Source organism: Podarcis raffonei, chromosome 6 (assembly GCF_027172205.1).
Source record: "Podarcis raffonei isolate rPodRaf1 chromosome 6, rPodRaf1.pri, whole genome shotgun sequence".
NCBI classification, from domain to species: domain Eukaryota; kingdom Metazoa; phylum Chordata; class Lepidosauria; order Squamata; family Lacertidae; genus Podarcis; species Podarcis raffonei.
The window spans coordinates 66,598,129-66,612,665 of record NC_070607.1 but is presented as its reverse complement, the minus strand read 5'-3'; the positions used below and the strand labels follow the sequence as shown (position 1 = coordinate 66,612,665).

At 41.5% G+C, this 14,537-nt stretch overlaps 1 protein-coding gene across 4 annotated transcripts in view; it reads left to right on the top strand.

The window, feature by feature from the left end:
* The first annotated feature begins 2,154 nt into the window (after window positions 1–2,154).
* Window positions 2,155–14,537, top strand: part of TNNT2 (troponin T2, cardiac type) — a 35,332-nt gene continuing 22,949 nt past the window's right edge. For 2 of the 4 annotated variants that reach the window (XM_053393661.1, XM_053393660.1), the window contains exon 1: window positions 2,156–2,338. The gene's annotated coding sequence lies outside the window, so the exon portion shown is untranslated. Of the gene's footprint in view, window positions 2,339–14,537 lie in introns of all 4 variants that reach the window. The other 2 variants (XM_053393659.1, XM_053393662.1) reach the window with 2 other exon arrangements.

The window sequence follows — 14,537 nt, the reverse complement described above, 5'->3', positions numbered from 1 at the left end:
TGTAAGCAATGACTGTGTTGCTCTGGATACTTTTTCATGCTGTCATTTGAAGAAATTTCTCATGTCCAAGAGATCTTGTACATGAAAGAGAACTTTTATACAAGCCAAACAATCATGACATTTTCTCGATTTCACGGGTTTCACGGTCTATGGACATAAGGACCAAATGGAAGTGTCTTAACCAAGTGAAACAATTTGCCTATCTAGTCTACTACCATTTCCTGTTCTGCAGCATCCCCTGCTAGAGCTACTGGATCTATTTTACGGTGGATGTTGGGGACTGAACTTGGGACCATCTGCATGATGAGCATGTGCTTTACTACTAAGCGATGGTCTCTCCCCTAAGGATCATCACAGTTGGTGATGATCGGTATACAGCAGCTGCAGCAAAAACAACCCCCCCCAAACCCTCAGCAGAATACAGTCTGTGGCAAATCAATCATGTGAAGCTCACACTATGCACTGAAAGTTTATATGACAAACTGATATTCCTTGCTGCATCTGTCCACATGCTGAGTCATCATGAGAATAGGCATTTGGAGAAGGTGCTTCAAGGGGCCAGCAAGAGATAGATGTAAGTGGGCAACGTAACCATGAAAGTATTTTGACACCATAGCTAAACCTGGAGGCGTTGCATGCTCAGAGGTAGTAGCAGTCCATAACTGTGACTAACTCCAGTAGGAGAAGATGACAGATGGCCATGAAGGAATGCAACAGGACCAGCAGTCAGTAATACCCTCTGTAGAAGTCAGTGGCTTTCAAACTGTATTCTGAGCCCTGAGATTCCTTGAAAGTTTACCCAGAACCCCTCAATGAGAAGATCAATGCATGGCTGATAAGCTTCCTTCAGAGACAGTTTATTAACTGCTACCAATCTCCCTCACTAACACACAGCTGCAGGAGCATGTTGGAGGCATTTACACAGGGCAGGGATGGGAAGCCTGGGGTCCTTCAGATGTTGTTAGCCATCAGTCACAGTCAGCATGGTGAAAAGTCATGGATTATGGGAGCTGTAGTCCAACAACATCTGAAGGACCACAAGTCCTTGATGCGGCACTAAGGAGGCCCTTCAGGTCTGGCTTCCATTTGGTCTGAACTATCTATGTGCCTTAAAACAAGCTCCAGATGACCTTAGAAATGCTATGTGGTTTAATGACAGGCAACTTCTTGTGAAAAACATTCATTGAAATAGAGAAGTTTTGAAAACTTAAAGTCAAATAACAAGATGGGTATTAGAAGGAAAATCTGTATTAGAATTCCTATTGGGTGGGTTGTGGGAGGCATGTAAACTTTCTGTTTAGGGTTTAAAGATAAACTCACTCAGATGATTTCCCTCCATGTTTTCTTTTAATGGAACATAGGAAGAGCTCTTCTGGATCAGAATAAAATAGTATCTATCTCAGCATCCTATTTTCACAATAGTCAACCAGGCACCTATGGGTAGCTCACAACACCCCTCTTCTGCAGTTGTTGCCCTGTAATCAGTATTGAGAGACAAGTTGCCTCTGATTCTGGTGTATAGCTGTCATGAAAAATAGCTATTAATCTCCATGAATTTGCCTAACCTCACTTTAACTAGATGGCCATTCTAGGCATGAGTCCATGTACATGTAGTTAAGTCCCTGGCACAAGTAGGGTCAAAGAGAGAGAGATTTAAAAGACTCTTAAGTACCACAAATCTCTTGGGAGCAGAGCAAGCAAGTTCTAGTGACCAGCTCAGTTGAGTTGATTTAAGCCTCCAGTTTAATGGTTGCTTCTGTGCATACTTTTTTTTAAAAATGTAGCTTGTCATTTAGCTCTACCCTGCCATCTCTGCTCATTTGCCAAAGCAGCTGTGCAGGCAGTAGGGGGTCAGTGGTGTTCCAATTAAAGGGACCTGGGGGGTGGGATAGGGAGAACAAAGCCATGTGCCGAGCTTCACTTGCTAGCCTTCTAGATTTCCACCATGAGCCCTCGCAGGGCAGAAGCATTCCATATCAGAGTTTCAGGCCACTCGAGAGTGACAGCTGGCTGGCTTGTGTCAGACTCTTGGGCACTTGGGTATCTGGGGTTTAAAATAGCAGTTCTCTGAGGCCATACAATAGCAAGGGCTTATATGGGCTCTGGGGAGGGGAAGAAAAGAGTTGCACAAGAGGCTTCAGCTGACACTGCCAAAATAGCAGCAAAGCTTAGCATTCCAAGCTGTTCCCTGCTGGCATTCCTCCAATCAGGCACCCGGCCCGGGGGTGGCAGCCTGGGGTGGAGTGGCCTTGTTAAAGCCTCACTCTTTTTAGTTGCATTTCTCAGACACTGCCCTTGTCTCCACTGGAAGGACTCTCACCTGTTCTTTGCACAAGAGGTAAGGGATTCAAGCTTAGATAACATTCCTCATTCTGAAGTTAGCCAGGGCATAGGATATACCTGGGAATTGTCTGTATGAAACCTTGTGGGAGAGAGGATATTAATTGATATTGGACAAAATCCTTTCCTCCCCCCTCCCATTCTCAATGGGGGCACAGTTTCTGAGCCCCCACATACTTACTGGTTTCAAACACCCATAGCAAATAATTCCTTGTAGAGAAGCTACCCTCTGCTCTACATCAGGATGGAGAAAGAAAGAATTGAGCCCTGCATGCAAATATGCCGTTGGAAGGTGATGGAATGCTAAACAAGACATGCATCAGTTCATGCATAAAATACATATGGAAAGCGCAGGGATGAGAAGGGGACAGAATTCAGGAGATAGAACTAGAAGTATAATAGAGTTATTCAGGGCAAAACTGGTTTGCCTAATGGCACATTTACAAAAAGAAAATCTAAAGTATGGCAGGTATCAGTGTAGCATCTAGACAATGACTAGATCTGTGTTTTGGGTTTTGTTTTGCAAAGCAGAGTGTAAAAAGCACCTCTGGTGGAATTTTGTAGACCACTCAGCGCACAGTTTGAGCAGGGGGAGCTCATAGTTGTAGCAGAAATGTATATGTATTCTGAATCATCCTCAGGTTTCCTTAAGGTCCTTTGCATAGTACAAAACTATGTCATGAATGCAGTTTGTAACCTCACTGAATTAGGCTTCATTTTTAACTAAACAGCTTGGCATTTTTAATTGGAGCTGCATTAGATAAATGAAAAGTTACTGTTCTTTTCATTAAATCTTATTGTGGTTTCAGTTTTTTGCAAATTCATATTTTGTTCATTGTGGTTCACAGCTGATAACTTGTCTGTTTAATACTTTGTGGGTAAAAATTGCCAGCTGAGTGTAAACATATGTGGGCTTCTAGGAGTTTTGCTTTATTAAAATAGTTGGGTCTAAAGTGAGATCTGAAGTTTTATCAAAACGTTATACAATATGGATTCACCTGGTCCTCCTGTCTAGAATCTGAACCTGTGGAAAGAATTCCTACATGCTTTAGGGCTACAATCCTACACACATTTACAAGGGAGTCAGCCTCAATGAACACAGAGGGACTTACTGCAGAGTAAATGCGTATAAGATTGCACTGCTTAATAGATGCTGGATGCATTTTTTAGCACCTGGTGAGAGGATAGGGTATCTGAGAGACTGAAATGCCTAGAAAGATAATGAGGGGGCATATGCTTGTGGCAGCTCAAAGGGAACTAAGGAGGGAATGGAGTCAAACCACCCAAGACTATAGAAGCTAACAACAAATAACTTGCCTTCAAAACCCATGTTAGCATCTAATAAGTCAGGGACGGGGAAGACGTGGCTCTCTCCAGATGTTATTAGATTCCAATTCCCAACAGTATGAGCCAGCTTTGTTAATAGCCTGTGTCAGATTCCTTTTATAATCTTGACTGCATGACTCTCTTGAATTCACCCCTCCATCTAGAGCATGGGTGGGGAACCAGCGATCCTCCAGATGTTGCCAGACTACAACTCCCATCATTCCTAATCACTGGCCATTCTGGCTGGGGCTGATGGGAGTTGGAGTCCAACAACAACAACATCTGGAGTGCTTCTAGTTCTCCATCCCTGATCTAGACAATGAGGTGTCCAATTTTTTATCTGTAGATCCTGGTTCATCATTGTTAAAGTTAGCCTGGTCTTGGAGTAGGGATGCTTGAGAATTTCATTGGGTCTGCATTTATAAGCAAACTAGCCTGATTTGCACATTCTGGATCAATCTACATTTTGCAATACTCGTGTGTGTGTGTGTGTGTGTGTGTGTGTGTGTATTCTTTCCTCAATAATGTTGTAGACAAGCCAGCATTTGCTGTGAAGCCAATGTTATCACCACTCTATGGAGGAATAAGGATCTCTGTTTGCAGTGGTCTCTCATGTAATATACAGGATATTTGAATATACATGTAAGATTCAAATATGTGCAAGACTCCCAAGACAAGTTGTGCTTTAGATGTTATTGCAACTTTTCTCCCTTTATCTCTTGCAAAATCATTTTATGGACGGAGGCAGAGGGATCCTTGATTCTGCTATCATACAGCTGTTGTACATGGCTCAAATAATACATGCTTTGATGCTCTGTCCCTAGGCAGAAAAGAGAAACATGGAGGTATGGCAGGGAACAGATGGCCCGACACATGGGAGTTATTTGTAGCGCTGTGCAGAACCTCCCTACCAAACCCCTCCAGTTTCACTTAGTTTGGGGATTTGCTTCAAACTTGAAATGGGCAGGCTGGATTTGCTGAGAGCTTTTGCCGAGACTCAGGAATGTTTTGAGCAGCCAAGACTACTGGGCAAGGTCTGGGCAAGGCTCACACTGATGTACAGTGTCAGGTGGAAACATGCAGCCCAGGAAGAACCTGGCTTTAAACATGAAACTCAGGGGGGAAATGGCTGGGGAATCTACTGAGGATTATGGAGGCCTCTATTTTAGTGATGGATACAAAGCTTGGAATCCAGGCTTAATGAATTGTTCTTGGAAGGGAAGGGAACCAAGAGATTCCTTAAAGGCAAGTTTCCATGCCCTTTGATATCTCAGTCGTTTGTAAACATAACAGCACTTATAGAGGAGGTTACAAGCAAAGGTTACAGTGATGGAACCAGAACAGAAAACATTGTGGTGGGCACAAAAGGGGGAAATTAGGTTGCTACAGGGAGGCAATCCTCAAGCCATCTTTAGTCTTGCAAGTGGAACAATGCATAGATGAGGTGGCACCCTTAAAACCACAAAGCCTAAGCTGCAGAATGAAATTCTTTGATTAGGATTCACTCATCCCTCATCCCTTCTTGTCATTGTGCATGAATTTAGTGTCCATGACAGGTTTACAGCCACATTTATGCCACAAATTCCATGAATCTCCAAATGTGTTCTTAAGGCCAAAGTTCACAGTGCAAACCCTTATCTTTATATATTTCTACTCCAGTATAATTGATTGAGGATCAGAAAGGAAAAGCACTCTGACAATTTGAAAAACACCTTTCCTTGAAGTGCAGAAAAGAAGGTTGGGTGGGGTCAAGCTGTGTGTCAAGCAGTGGTGGAGGAAGGGGGGGCAGTCCGCCCCGGGTGTCACCACTGAGGGGGGTGACAAACTGCCAGATGGCACTCACCTTGGGTCCTGAAGCATGCCTGAGCCATGCGTCTCTCCTGTGAGTGACGTGGTGGCTTGGGTGCCCGCAGGCTCTGCGCTGCCCAAAGGTCCGCCCGCTGCCTCCCCCCAACTGTAGGGCGGCTGAGTGGGAGGAGGCAGGCAGACTCCTCAGAGGCCTTGTGGAGCGTCCTGCCTCGGCTGGCCCCGCCCCACGAGTGGCTGGCCCCGCCCCCCCACAGGGCACGCGCAGGGCATCGGCTTGCTCCACCGCTGGTGTCAAGGGCAGATACTTGCCACCCTCACCCCATGTTAGTACTGTCCGTGCTTAGCTAAGAGATAAGTGTCCTCACATTGGTATCTTAGCACAGGTGTAAACCAACTTTATGGTGAATGAAGTCATTTACACTGGGTTTACAGAAGTCTGTGCAATGCACCATCTCGGGATTTATTATCCCTTGAAGTTGTATGTCTGAACTGACTCCAATGAAATGCACTGGTGGTGTTCCACCTGCAGTGTTTGAACTTCAGGTCCCTACTTGAGGTTGAGATCATCAGCTGATCAGCTTGCATGTATGAGCCAGCCCTTATAAACAAGCCCGCACTTTTGGGGATGTTGCTGTTCATGTCTTGGGCTAAATGCATGAATGGGGACCAGGTCTGTGCTTCCAGACCCCACCCATCATACACCCCCACCCCCTCGACATTTGTGCAGGTGTGATATCTGCTAAGGAGATACCTATATATGCACAGACAGCTGAAATAAGTGTAGGTTTCCATACACTCCATAGCCCTGGGTGATCAGGATTCCTGATCACATGACAGTCTTGCACAGACATCTCTTTTGTAAACATTGTGTTGAACATGTGGATGTCCAGGAAGCAGGGTGCACAGCAGCAGCAATGGGGTATGGAGAGGTCGATGTGGTCCCACTCTCCACCCATGCCCTACATATAAACAGCAATGTCTGCTGTGGCCCTCAGCATCAATGTAAAGTTGTCTACCTTACAAGGTCATTGTAATGATTGCTAAGGTAATATGTTGACAATAATTTTTATTAGTTTTCAGTTACAATAATCCAATGGTAGCCTTATTATAACAATGACAAATCATAATACAATTCAATTCAATTCAATTCAAAATCCTTTATTAGGCATATCACACCTCACATTAACAAACAAACATCATATACAGACTGTATAAAATACGGGCTCAGCGAACACAATTTATCCCAGTCCTATTCTTAACTCCAAAAAATAAATCAATGTACATAAATAATATAATACAATACAGCAACATCACCTACCATTAAAACCACTAAGTCTCTTTATCATGGCCCATTCTTTCTTCATGGACAGCACTTAAAAATTCAGCCGCTATTAAAGTAATTTGATCATCGCTGTCCGCCAGCAGGTCCTGAACAGTTGGTTGTGTAAATAACTGTCTATTAAATTTTAGGGCCTCAAATAATTGTCTTCTGGCATAGCTGCCAAAATCACAGGAAAAGAATATATGCTCTAGAGTATCGGGTTCCTGTTTTCTGCATTTACAGAGACGCTCTGATTCTGGGATAGCTAAGTATCTTCCTCTCACTACCGCCGAGGGAAACATGTTAAATCTGGCCAACATAAACAGCCTACACAATTCATGTTTCTTCAGATTTGTCATGTATCCCTTTTGGAAATCTCTATACAAAGGGAGATTTAGGTGGATAGGAGAGCAGGTGCTGCGCTTTGCAACCTCAAGCATGGCGAGAACACTTTTTTCTGTGAGGGTCTTCCTGATAATTTCCCATATATCTTTGGGATCAGAGGTTTCAAAATCAGTTAGAGTGAGCCCTATCGAATCCAGTTTTCTCCTACAAATCACTGATAGATTGTAGATTGCCCTATCACTTAAAAGATCGTAAAGTATAGTATTAGGGGATAGGGCTCTATAATGGAGGAAGATCCAATATTTCAAGGTCCTCAGCCATGCCCTTACTGATAAAGGCAGTATTCCCAGCTCACAACATATTGTTTCATATTTTACAGAGTTTGCAAGTCCTAATAATGACCTCAAAAGGGATGCGTGAAATTTATCCAACCTCTTGAGGTCACCTGAAATCCACACTGGTGTGCCGTATAGAAGTTGGGCACAGAGTTTCATGTCAATCACTTGCAATACAGCTGGAATAAATCTGTTTCCTACTGGAGAAAAAAAATAGGATTTAATATGGTGGGCTGTCACTTTGGCCTTAGCTATTGCAGCACATATATGTGCATTCCAATTCATATTATTTTTGAATGTGATTCCCAGATAATTGAAGTGCTTAACTTCCTGTATTAGATGTCCATTAATTATACAGCCTTTTGGGTTCCCTCTCTTTCTGAATTGCATGATCTTTGTCTTATCATAATTAATTTTGAGATTATTGAGAGAGCAGTAGTTTGAGAAACTCTTAAATAATTTTTTTAAACCCAAAACAGAGAGTGAAATAATTACAGCATCATCTGCATAAAGTAATAAAAAGAGTGGGCTATTGTTTAAATAAGGCGTATGAGTGGTTGCGTTTTGAAGAAATAATGGTAGGTCAGATAGAGATAAATTAAATAGGGTAGGGGCCAAGATACAGCCTTGCCTAACTCCTCGATTATTCAGAATAGGACCTGCAAGTCTACCATCTTTTGATACTTTAACATATATTTGGTTATTAGAATGTAAACTTTGAATCAGTGTAAGTAGATATGGGTCGATACCAAGGTGTTCTAGTTTAGTCCATAGTTTATTGCGGTCGACCGAATCAAAGGCACTTTTTAAATCCACAAATGCCACAAAGAGTTTTCGTTTATTTCTCATGACATATTTATCCACAAGATGACTTAACACTAGACACTGGTCAAGAGTTGACGAGCCTGCCTTAAAACCAGCCTGCTCTTTACCAGGTAGACCTTTTGTCAGCATCCATTCTTCCAATTTAATAAGCAGAGATTTGGCATAGATTTTACTTATGCATGGTAACAAACTTATAGGCCTGTAGTTCTCTTGGCAATTCCTATCACCTTTTTTAAAGATTGGTACCACTATTGAGTTGTTCCACGACTTAGGTACAAGAGCTGAGTGATAGATAGAATTAAAAAGCGGTACAAGTTTATTGGCCCACCATTCTACATCTAATCTCAACAGGTCTATTGGAATGCCATCCATACCAGGTGATTTCCCTTGCTTAAACGAAAAGATTATCCTTTTCATCTCCTCAACAGTAATTTGAAATTGTGTGGTTTTTGCCAGAGAAAATTTAAAATTTTCCTTTTTACAAACTTGGTGATCATAAAAAACGGCAGTAAAATGTGAAATCCAAGCCTCATCGCTTATATTAGGGAAATCAGTGATATCTTTTATTGAGAGAAGTGACCAAAAAGTTTTGGTATCTTTAATTTCTAATGCAGTAACAATTTTAGACCATTTGGCTAGTGCGAACTCTGATTTTTTTTCCAGGAGCATGTTCTTAAAAGCTTTTTTCATTTCAAAATAAGTCTTCCAGAGACCTTGAGAGTTGGTAATATAGGCTTCTTTTAGACAAGTTCTAAGTTTTTTCTTATAGTTAATGCAATCTTTATCAAACCAGTTATACTTATTTGAAGGTTTGTTGCTGAACTGAGGGTCTAAAAAAGAAGAAAATAAATCCTGGATAGTCTTATAATAACAATCATTATCCTCCAGGGGCATCAAATTTTGGTTAGCCACAGGTTCAAGAATAACTGGGTTATTTTCAAATACTGCTAATAGATCCTCCCTATTTTTATCACTTATATAAACTCTTTTGGCATAGATAGTCTTATCAATACTAATAAGAGGACTAATATCATTATTTCTAGGATTCATGTACATCTCTAAAACTATTGGGAAGTGGTCACTTTCTGAGCGAGGTACAACTGTAAAAGAGGCAACTTCATTTAACATTTCAACGGAAACTAGAGAATAGTCGATTACGCTCCTACCCCTTTTGGAGCTGAAGGTAAAATTTCCTGGAATATCCGGCCACATTGAGCCATTCAAAAATGAGAGGTTAAATTCTAAAACCAATTGTAAGAGTTTTCCTCCCGCTTTATTAATAATGATGTCCTTTGAATTCCTCCCTATTCTCAATGGAAGAGGGGCGTCTTCAGCTAGATTTGAGACATAGTGTTTATAGAGAGCTGTATTATCTGATCCAATTCGAGCATTGGTGTCTCCCATTACAATCAGGGGGATATTTGGGGATTTACTACGTATTAAATACAACTCTTCAGAGACTATATTCCAACCATAATCTGGTCTAATTTCTAACTCTAAGGGAGGAAAATATATATTTAAAAGAAGAATTTCCCTGTAAACAATGGAAAATGATAATAGTTGTGCATACTGTCCAATATTTCTGATATAATTAATTTTAAGGTTAGAGGACTGTTTGATACCACAGATCAAACCAGCTTTAGGGCGACCTTTTGTTGACATTTTAGTAGCAGGTAAATTATAAGTAATAAAATTAGGAATATTTAAAAGTTTAAGAGACCAGGTTTCCTGCAGAAGTATTATATCATAAGACTCAAGAAAATTTATAAAATCAGAATCAGCTAATTTACATGAGAGTCCAGCTACATTCCAGGACATGATAAAAAGAGTTTGGAGAGATCTTTGATTTAAGGGTGCTAGTGAGGTATGCGTGGTGCATTCCGGATGTCACACCAAGTTCCTCTGATTCTTACTATTAGCCCTTTCATCGGGTTCAGATAGTTCAGATGCTAATTCGATGATGTTTAAAGATGTATTCAGTATGCTCACATTTGAGGAGGGTGGAATGCTAAGATTGCAACCTGGCGCACCCATGCTCGGGACTTTATTTGGGGAGCCCAATTCAGTCTCATTTAATTCTCTCATTTTATCCCATGCTAATGTAGTGACCAGGTTTGCCTCTGAGATGGGTTGCATGCGAGCTGGGTTATAGGAGGGGCGTTTCGATTCCAAGATCTGAGAGGATGGATTCATCTCCGCAACAACCAATTGACGTGGGGTGACGGAGGGTTTCCCGACCCATAAATCCAGCTCGTGACGATAGAAGCCTGAAGCCTGATCTGGGACATAATCAGATATGTTTTGGTTGTGTGGTCCCAGTTGGTCCTTCGTCAGCTTTGTCAGACAAAAACGAAGGTTATTCAGTCTATAGAGTATTTTGTTCTGAGTTTCTTGGGGGAGAGCGCAGTAGGAGTTAATTAAGTTATTTTCAAAACTATCGAACCCGTTACCTTGGCTCGCCTCATATAAAGTCCCAGGAGAGTCTGGTCTTAGAAGATCATTAGTAAGTAACTCTGGATGGTGATTAGGCGAGTCCTCATTGGCTTTTATATCAATTAAAGTGTGGTATTCAGCCTTTTGATGAGGTGCTGCAGTCGAGGATTCAGGACTGGGGAATAGTGGGATAGGAGAGGCCTCATTTTTAAAGTATCTTGATATTTTTACACCACTTGTCTTTAGGTGTTCTCTGTGTTTATATATCAGTTTTGCCAATCTCCGATCATGGAATGTAACCACCGCCCTGGCAAGCAAGCCATCAAAATATAGATATTCCACTTTGTCCAACTCCGAGGGATTACTCAAAGTACCTGGCATGTATGCCTTAAGGAAGTTCAGTAAATGGACTTTGCGATCCTCTTGTGCTATAAATCCTGGAGGCTTAGGATAGCTTGAAAAAACAAGCTTGTTTTGAAGCAGCACCAGCTTCCAGTTCTTATTTGTTGGAATGCTCTCCTTATTGGATTTGGAGTTGTCTATGGTTAAAACGTAGGACCATGGGTCTTGGGGCAATAAATCTTGCTTAGGGCTTGGTGGTGGAGCATGCGCTGAAGGTTTTAGACAATCCAGAGCTTTATCAGCACAGACGTTTGGGGGCAAATCCTGTTTAACTGACTTCTTGGCGAAAGACTTCACCAGGTTCCCTCTAGTCCCAGAGGCTGTTGTGCTCTCAAGTAGGTTAAAAAGCTTTTTAAAAACCATTTTTTTATAATGCACTGACTTAAATTTTTTTATGTTTTTACTTTTTTTAACATTCTTTACTACTATGGGTCTTCTTTTACAAGCATTAGCTCTGCAGGCTTTCTTACCCTTCCTTAATGGGCCACTCCTACAGAGGGTGGAGGCGAGGCCATGGTTACTTTCTGATTCTGCAGGCATTCCGACGGGTTTTCTCCAGAAAGTTTTACAGGAGTCAGCCATGATGGTAAGAATTTTTGTGCAAATGTCCAGGTAGGACTTTATGGATTCAATGTCCTCAGTAAGGAGCACCAGCCATTTGATGATTGAGAGACCCTCTTCATTTGTCTCATGGGAATGAGGATAAGAGTCTTTCGAAGGTTTATTGTTTCCTGAGGCCAATTCCGAAATTTGTTTTAACATTAGTTCCTCCATTTTTTGATCTAACGATGGTTCGGGGGGAACTTGGGATTTGGCTTTCAGTTTCGGGGATGCCTCATCGGCTGTATCGAGGATATTTTGTGTTGCTTCCAATATATTCAGGCTTTTATCACTGCTGTTAGTACACTCCTTTCTTTGCATAACCAGTCCTTCACTATGGCTGTAAGAGAGATTGGTAGGAGAGAGTAGAATTTCTCTTCCCTTCTTGTTCTTTTTCTCACTCATTTCAGTCGTTTCCTCATTTGTTTCACATTTTGCTTTGTTCATGTAGAAGCGAGTGATTTTTGTTTGCGCATTCTTTAGAGTGGTTCTTTTAAAGGTGGGTCTTACAGCCTTCAGAGAAAAGCCTGAGGTTTTGCAACCACTTCTGGTCATCACCATTGTTTCTTTAAAGTTGTAAATTATTTCTTTATTGTTGTAATAAACACGCTACAATGCTCAGCTGCATTAAAAGTTCACAGCAGGTTTCCTTCAGCTATTAGCCTTCCTTATCACTTAAAACAATGATAAAACACTCAGTGTATCTTCTTAAAAAGTTACTTTTTTAAAAAAAGTTAGTAGGGGGAAAGAAACAATGGCCGCTAGGGCAACTCACTTTCCTTTTTCCGCTCTGCATATAGCTTTGCGTCTGTGCTGATTTTGGCTGTCAGCTGAACTCCACGAAATTTTTCTCTCCGGGTTCTCCTTGTTGCTCCGAGACTTCACTTTATGCTCCAGATTTCTTTAACTTGAGAGCAAGGTGCTTTCTCTGCGAGCTTGGGGCATCGCTATTCGGAGGTAGAAAGTGGCTTCCCTCGACCCACTGCTCCGCCCCGCCGTTCTCCAGTCAAACAATAAAACAATAAAACAATAAAACAATAAACTAAAAACAAAGCGAGGAGGTAATAAAACAGCTAGTAAAACGTTAAAACTGAGAGTTTAAAACCAGGAAGTGGTTAAAAACTACTTAAAAACTACTTAAAAGCTTAGTTAAAAGCAGAGGAGTCTGACTAGCCTGCTGTCTCCGTCGCCATCTTCAAATCATAATACAATTACTAAGCTCAATCATTCAGATGCCAATTTATATAATTTAGGTGGCTTCCTGTGTGCTAGAATTGATGGTTTGATGATTTACTTTGTTTCTGCATTCCAAAATCTTATTCATCTCAATGACCCTCCATTCAAAATAACAATCCCTTATACAACAACTGCAATATTAACAACATCCATTCATCTTGACACATTAATGATTTATAAATCTATAGGTGAACCATTCAAAGTATATCCTTATTCCTCCTGTGTGTGACAATTATTCTGTTTGTGGTGTTCTTCCTGTCCTTGTAAAATTGTTTCTGAGCTGTTGCTGCTCTCCAGATTGCTAATGTAATATGAAACACATATGAGAAAAAATACTAAGGATGGCTACACTATTTACTGCCTTTTCTCTGCATTCAAAAGGACTAGAAACATTATTTTAAAACAGATATTAAAAGGAGAGTTGAACAAGTCCCCCACCTGTTATGACCTTGCTTCTCAGTTCTATCAAAAGTAAACCCAAAGGACATGGCCCAAGCAAAGATATGTGCTCCAGTGGCGTAGTGTGGGGGGTGCAGGGGGGGCTGGCCGCACCGGGCGCAACATCTGGGGGTTAGGGTTAGGGGTGCAAATCCACGGGTTAGGGGCACAAATCCACGGGTTAGGGGGTGCAAATTACTTGCCTTGCCCCGGGTGCTGACAACCCACGCTACGCCACTGATGTGCTCTCTGGGCTAGACAGTTAAGTACAAGCTTAAATCTCTCCCACCGAAACCAGTGGGGCTGAAAAGTGCTTAACTTGGGTTAGACTGTGGCCTTACCTAGCTGATTTGGCTTATAGATATTTAAACCCTCTCCCCGCCCTCTGCTTTCTGTATTTGCCATTTTCTAAAGGTGGAGTACAGGAGATGTGGTTGGAAGCCTTAATAACATCCTTGGAGATTGCCTAAAGAATATCTGTTAGGTCAGGAACTGAGGTTATCGCTTTTAGTTTAAGGTCCTTGTTTTTTAAAAAACTAAACACCAACCTGTAACTCGTTTGGGTTCCTTGATATAGAGAAAAACACAACTGAAAAAGAAAAAAAGAAAGAAAGAAAAGACAGATAAATGGATTCTGCTAAGCTATATAGCTACGAAATTATCCCTATCACTTTCCCCTTTGAAGATGTGTAAGGAAGAAAAGAGCAAATGAATTTACCCTTCATAAAAGGGAACAGCAGAAAAGGGGATAACCTCAGAACCTTCCACTCCAGATATTTTTTTTATTTCCTTATCTTTGTGACACTCTCCACATATCTCTTACTTCCTTGAAACAGGCCTAATTCTCAACACTGTGTACCCTGCTCTATCTCACATCGGGCTTGCTCTTGGTTATCAGTGTTGGGTGATGCTGTTGCTAATCTCTTGCCACCTATTTTAGGAGAACTTTGTTGCTAAGCAACAGAGCCATGGAAGAGAATGGAGGCTCCACTGTTGTAGTATATCAGCAAGTCAACATTTCCAAATCTGAGCCAAGAGGGAACAGCTTCCAGCAAGAAACTGTGTCTTGTAGGCATAGATGGCGCTGCTGTTTTCCTGAAAGCTTAATCATTCCACTTCTTGCGTGT